The sequence below is a fragment of the Arachis ipaensis genome, chromosome B07 (assembly GCF_000816755.2).
Source record: "Arachis ipaensis cultivar K30076 chromosome B07, Araip1.1, whole genome shotgun sequence".
NCBI classification, from domain to species: domain Eukaryota; kingdom Viridiplantae; phylum Streptophyta; class Magnoliopsida; order Fabales; family Fabaceae; genus Arachis; species Arachis ipaensis.
In genome coordinates, this window is record NC_029791.2 from 14,562,476 (window position 1) to 14,569,816 (window position 7,341).

Below are 7,341 nucleotides of genomic sequence, written 5' to 3' on the forward strand. Positions count from 1 at the left end.
ATTATCATGACACATTCCCTTAATAACTTTTTACTCCCACAATTTTCCATACATAACTAGCACACACAATTCTATCTTAAGCTAACCAAAGATTCAATTCAGGATATACAATTGTATTTCTGCTCAAGCTAGTAATGTGGTAAAATGTAGAACAAATGGGATTTAAAGGCTCAAAGTGGTTAACAAAGGTAATTGAAAAGGTTAGGCTTAATTTGGATAAGTGAGTTTAAACAAATAATGGCCTCAATCATGAGGAAGCATACAAATATAATAAATATTGGACATATAAGATAAAACAAAATATAGATTACAATCATAGAGAAGTAAACACACAAGAATAAAATAATTATGGTTAAATAATGTAACCATACATAAAGGCTCAAATCTTCACAGGTTGTGTGTTCTTTAGCTCAGACATCATGTTCCAAAAGACAACTTCAAGCAGATTTATCATAAAAATTTTAAAACTTAGTAAAATTTTGTTCCAAAGATAGAGTCTTAGAAGAAACTTATTGTCCTTTCAATCAAGTAGATCATGCATGCAACTAATGGGACATGATCTGTGCCCATACACGAGCCTCCAAGGTAAGTGCTGAAGCCGATATTCCCTTAGGGCGGGTACGATGGTATCCGTAGATCCAACGGCTGCCAGGTAATGCGATAACGCTGAGAACGGAATCCCAGTCAAATTGGTACTTCTGGCGCTTGAGTGCGGCTTCTTGAAAGGTGTCCATTCCTTCTGGAATATCGAGAAGACCTAGAGCTTATTGAATGGCCTCTTCTGTAATGGGGACTTGCTTCTGACGGACATAGACAGACTGCAGAGTAGCAGGTAGAAGTTAGAGTAGAACTCGACTACCCAAGAGAGATTGACCTGCCTTGGCTGTCTCCGTAGGAAACCCCATTGTCTTCGTTCAATTTGCGACTCAACAAAGGTAGCAATATTGGGCGGGAGGATAAGAAGGTATTCGTTGTTATAGCTCCTTCCTGCCAGGATAGGGAACATCTGCTCACAGTGGCGATTGGGAAATCGCGCAGTGTCCTTTACTGGAAAGGCTTTCTCCTTTTCATCAACCTTGAGAATCCTCTTAACTCTTTTTGTTGAGGGCTTGACTACAGTTGAAGAAGGCTCTGCCACTAGTGCTCTTTTAGTTCCTCTTCTTGCTGGTAGTTTGGGAGTAGCTTTCTCTTTTCCTTTCTTGGTGGCCATCCTGAAAAAGGGAAGAGAAAGTAAATTAAATTCAAAGGGATATACAGCAAGGAAGGGAATGGAAAAGGTGGTGATGGATGCACATTAAGATATACTGACATTAACACATGCTTGCGAGTACATGTGAAAAGCCATCAACGGAAAATAGCTTGTGCATATATGGACAAGTGAATGCAAGGTGTTTATTGGCATGCCGGCAAAGGGCATGAGTAGCATAAATCAGGCATTACTTGTAATAAATCACCATGTTCGTATTGACAATTAAATTCAATTAATACAATAGTAAAGAGAATTTATGAAAAAGCAAGCATTGAATAGTAGAAAGTATAATAGAGAAGTGCATAATGCCATATGAGCTTTTTCACAAACACATAGCATGCATGGTGAATAAGGTATAGAAACTATTAAAGTGAATATACAAGCAACTCTTTAAAGAAAATAATATATAATTGCCAAATAATTTGCAACAATCCACAAGCATATAATGAGGAATAATGACTCAAATAAGTTTCTAACACCATGTAAAAAGGAAAAGAAGAAGAAAGAAAATATGAATAATGAAAAGAAAAAGGAAAGAAAAGAAAATAACATATAAAATAATAAGAATGATAGAAAAGGAAAGAGGGAAGAAGAAAATAGAACCTAGTTAATGGAGGTGAGAGAGAGAGAGTGAAAGGTGAGATAGAAGAGGGAAGGGAGAAGGAAGAAATAAGGAGGGAAAAGAAAAATTAGGATTTGGAGAAGAGAAAGATAAGATATTTTGGCAATTTAGGTTTAGTTGTGCGGCGCATGCGACGCGGCCGCGTGGGGCACGCGTTCGCGTGAATGCGCTTCAAGTAAGGTGACGCGGTCGCGTCAGTCACGCGGTCGCGTGACCCATGTTATGCTTCTGGCGCCAGTGCAGCCTCGCGCCTGCACAACTCTCTGTTCAAATTAATTTATTTGCCAAAATTGGGGTGACGCGATCGCGTGGGGCATGCGATCGCGTGAGTGGGCTTCAGAAAAGGGATGATGCGGACGCGTTAGTGACGCGATCGCGTGATAGGGATTGTGCGTCCAGCACCAATCCAGCACCACTCTCGCACAATATTTCGTTGTGCACCCTTTTTACGTCGAAAATCAGGGCACGCGGCCGCGTGGGTCACGCGGTCGCGTGGGAGGTCATTTTTCCCATGTGACGCGGACGCGTCAGCGACGCGGTCACGTGGGACGATTTGTGCCATTGGCACGCCTCCAGCCACGCTCCAACGTGACTCTCTGTTCGTTTTTATTTTTCTCCCCTCTCCATGCGACGCGGATGCGTCGCTAATGCGGTCGCGTTGCGTGGCAAAATTTTTTTTTTAAAGTAAAAATAAAAGTACGTAAATGCAGATGCACGAAATATACTAATAAAGAGAAGAGTTATTGAATAAGAAAACAAAAAATAAAGAAAAGAACGATCATACCATGGTGGGTTGTCTCCCACCTAGCACTTTTCTTTAACGTCCGTAAGTTGGACGCTCCACTAGCTCAATCTTCTGCTATGTGGCGATCTTCCAAGAGGAAGATCTCAAGTTCCTTGTTTCTCTGCATCTTCTCACCATGGTATAGCTTCAGGCGTTGTCCATTAACTTTAATAAGTTCAGAGCTTGAAGGATGGTTTAGGTGATAAACTCCGTACGGTTCGGCCTTCTCTACTCTGTATGGACCTTCGCATCTTGATCTCAACTTACCTAGCATGAGCCTTACTCGAGATTTGTAAAGGAGGACTAAATCCCCAGGTTGGAACTCTTTCTTCTTGATGTTCTGATCATGTACAGCCTTCATCTTCTCCTTGTATATTCTTGAGTTCTCATAAGCTTCTAGGTGAAGGCTTTCCAGTTCTTGCAGTTGCAACTTCCTTTCAGCTTCGGCTTTCTCAATTCCCATGTTGCACTCCTTGACTGTCCAAAAGGCTTTGTGTTCTACTTCAACTGGGAGATGGCAAGCTTTCCCATAAACTAAGCGGAAAGGACTCATCCCAATGGGTGTTTTATATGCTGTTCTATATGCCCAAAGAGCATCTTGTAGCCTGGTGCTCCAGTCTTTTCTATGAGGTTTTACTATCTTTTGCAAGATACGCTTTATCTCTCTGTTTGACACCTCGGCTTGCCCATTGGTCTGAGGGTGGTATGTTGTTGCAACCTTATGAATTATCCTATGCTTCCTCATTAATCCTGTTAGTCTCCTGTTACAAAAATGGATGCCTTGATCGCTCACGATTGCTCGTGGTGATCCAAAGCGATAAATAATATGGTTTCTCACAAAGGAAACAACAGTGTTAGCATCATCAGCGCGGGTAGAAATTGCTTCCACCCATTTGGAAACATAATCCACAGCTAATAATATATAAAAATATCCATTAGAATTTGGAAATGGACCCATGAAGTCAATGCCCCAAACATCAAAAATTTCATAGAAAAGCATAATTTGTTGAGGCATCTCATCCCTCCTGGATATATTACCAAATTTTTGGTATGGGAGACAAGATTTACAAAACTCAGCAGCGTCTCTAAAAAGAGTAGGCCACCAGAATCCACAGTCTAAGATCTTCCTAGCTGTTCTTTGAGGGCCAAAATGTCCTCCACTCTCAGATGATTGATAGGCCTCTAAAATGCACTGGAATTCTGATTGAGAAACACAACGTCCAATTACCTGATCAGCGCCACATCTCCATAAATATGGGTGATCCCATATATAATATTTAGACTCGCTTTTCAGCTTGTCTCTTTGATGCTTAGAAAAGTTTGGAGGAAATGTGCGGCTAACTAGATAATTAGCTACAGGTGCGTACCAAGGGACTACCTCAGATACTGCTTGCAGGTTATCAAAAGAAAAATTATCATCTATAGGAGTAGAATCATCCTTAATGTGCTCAAAGCGACTCAAGTGGTCTGCCACTAAATTCTGGTTACCACTCCTATCCTTAATTTCTAAATCAAATTCTTGTAATAGCAGTATCCAACGTATAAGTCTTGGTTTGGACTCCTTTTTAGATAATAGATACTTTAAAGCTGTATGGTCTGAATACACTACTACTCTAGTACCAAGTAAATAAGCTCAGAATTTATCTAGAGCAAAAACAATAGCAAGAAGTTCTTTCTCAGTAGTAGTATAATTGGACTGTGTAGTGTCTAAAGTCTTAGACGCATAAGCAATAACAAAAGGATCCTTCCCTTCACGCTGAGCCAGCGCTGCTCCTACTGCATGGTTGGAAGCATCGCACATGATTTCAAATGGCTGGCTCCAGTCTGGTCCTCTCACAATTGGAGCTTGAGTCAGAGCGGCCTTCAGCTTATCAAACGCTTCTTTACAATCCTCACTGAGCTCGAGCTCAATATCTTTCTGCAGTAATCTGGATAAGGGAAGTGCTACCTTACTAAAGTCCTTAATAAATCTCCTGTAAAAACCTGCATGGCCAAGGAACGAACGGACTTCCCTCACAGAGGAGGGGTAAGGTAAACTAGAAATAACATTCACCTTTGCTGGGTCTACAGAAATGCCATTATTAGATACCACATGTCCTAATACAATCCACTGTCTGAAATGGGATAGATGATACCTGCTTCCAATAATCTGGTCACTTCTTTCTTGACAACTTCCAAGATAGTGGGATTCAATCTTCTTTGGGGTTGGCGGACAGGTCTTGCTCCCTCTTCTAAAAATATTTTATGCTCACATACTTGAGGGTTGATGCCTACTACGTCTGCCAAACTCCACCCAATTGCCTTCTTGTGCCTTCTCAGTACATCAAGTAACTGCTCTTCTTGTTGAGAAGTGAGTTCCCTTGCAATGATAACTGGAAACTTCTGCTCATCTTCAAGATAAGCATATTTGAGATGTGGAGGAAGGGGTTTCAATTCTAACTTCTGATCATGGGCAGGTTCTGGATTATCTGGAGCTTGTGAAAATGGCAAAGTGCCCTCATTGTCAGTTAAGAGGGTCCCCACACTTGGACCTTGTCTAGTGTGCCTCTCTTCTAACTCTTCCTTGTGAACTTCAACTACACTTTCATCTATGACATCACACTGGAAGATAGAATGATCTTCTAGAGAGTTGTCAAGGACTCCATTCAGATTGAAGATTAATATGCGGCCATCTATTTCAAAAGAGTATGTTCCTGAAAAAGCATCCAATTTGAATTTTGATGTCTTCGAGAATGGTCTTCCAAGTAGGATTGATGATGGCTTATCTGAGTCATTATGGGGCATCTCCAAGATATAAAAATCAGTGGGAAATGTAAGCCCTTTTATATTCACTAAAACATCTTCAGCAACTCCAGCCACTGTAATAATGCTTTTATCTACTAACACAAAACGAGCTGCCGACCTTTTTAAGGGAGGGAGCCTCAAAATATCATATATAGACAAAGGCATTATACTAACACATGCTCCTAAATCACACATGCAATCATAAATTACTACACCACCAATAGTACAACTAACTATACAAGGACCTGGGTCACTACATTTTTCAGGTAATCCTCCCATTAAAGCAGATATGGAACTACCTAAAGGAATAGTTTCTAATTCATTAATTTTGTCCTTATGGATACATAAATCTTTTAGAAACTTTGCATATTTAGGTACCTGTTGAATAACATCAAAAAGAGGAACAGTTACCTCAACCTTTTTGAATATTTCTACCATTTTAGGATTGGGTTCCAGCTGCTTCCTGGGCTTCCTTGCAAGTTGTGGAAATGGAATAGGAGTGGTGTTTTCTGCAGTGTCTGCGCCTCTTGGTGCTTCCTCCTGTAGTTGGTCTTCTTCTTTTTCAGCTATGTCCTGTATGTCCTCTTCTTCTTCAACATCTTCTATTTCCACTACCTCTTCAGCTGAGGCGTGTTCTGGTAAGCTTGGCTCCTCCTGATTCCTCTCTTGCAGTGTGGTTTCGGACCTCAGGGTGATGGCATTAATGCCTCCCTTTGGATTGGGTAATGGTTGAGATGGAATTCCAGTGGAGCTTGAAGGTTGGTTACTGGAATTTTGCATTGATCCAATCTGTGAAATAAGAGCTTGCAAAGTAGCGGTCAGACCATTCAGACTGGCATTAATGTTATTTTCCATGGTCTGTTGTCTTTGCTCAAGAAATTTTATTAACTCTTCATTAGGAGATGAAGAAGAATGAGTAAATTGAGAGGCCTACTATTGGGTATTCTGTGGTCCTTGGGATTGCCTCAGGTGAGGTGCTCTGTAAGGTTGACTCTGCTGCCTGTTATTGTTATTATTCCACCTCTGATTTCTCTGATTATCTCTGCCTCCTCTGTTATTGTTGTCCCTCCAATTCTGGTTAGAATTTTCCTGCCATCCATGGTTATTATTTCCACCTTGATTGTACCCTTGGTTGGGACGGTCATAAAAGTTATGAGTGGATGCCACCATGTTGTCTTCCTGTTGGAGTTGCGGGCATTCATCAATGTAATGGCTATAATCAGCACAGATTTCGCAAACTCTCTGTGGGACTAACTGTTGGCTTGGAGGAGGTTGAGCTTGCTGAACTTGTTGTTGATTCAATTGCATCTGCTTCAGCAAGTTGGTCATTTCACAGATACTCTGAGTTAAAGCAGCAGTCTCTCTGCTAGAGGATACTTCTGCAACGGCTTTTGAACGGCCTTGTTTATGCCTGTGATTCCTAGTAGATTCAGCTAAGTCGCTGATCAATTGCCATGCCTCATCAGTCGTCTTGTACCTCTTCATAGACCCATTGCTAGCACTTTCCAATGTGGTCTTATCTTGGGGCTTCATGCCCTGTGTGATATAGCTAAGTAACACTATCTTGTCAATCATGTGGTGGGGACATGCTTCCAGAAGATTATTGAAGCGCTCCCAGTATTCAAAGAGTGTCTCATTGTCATCTTGAACAATCGTGGAAATATCTTTCCTCAGTTTATCAGTAACTTCAAATGATAATAATTTCTCCAAAAATTCTTTTCTAAGTGTATCCTAGTTGGATACATTTGCTAGGGGTTGAGTGTAGTACCACTCTCTTGCTTTTCCCTCAAGAGAAAACGGAAAAGCTTTCAGCAAAATTGAAGTTTCATCAGCACCATCACGCCTGACAGTAGAACAGGCTGCCTGAAAATCTCTCAGGTGCTTGATAGGCTCTTGGGCAGG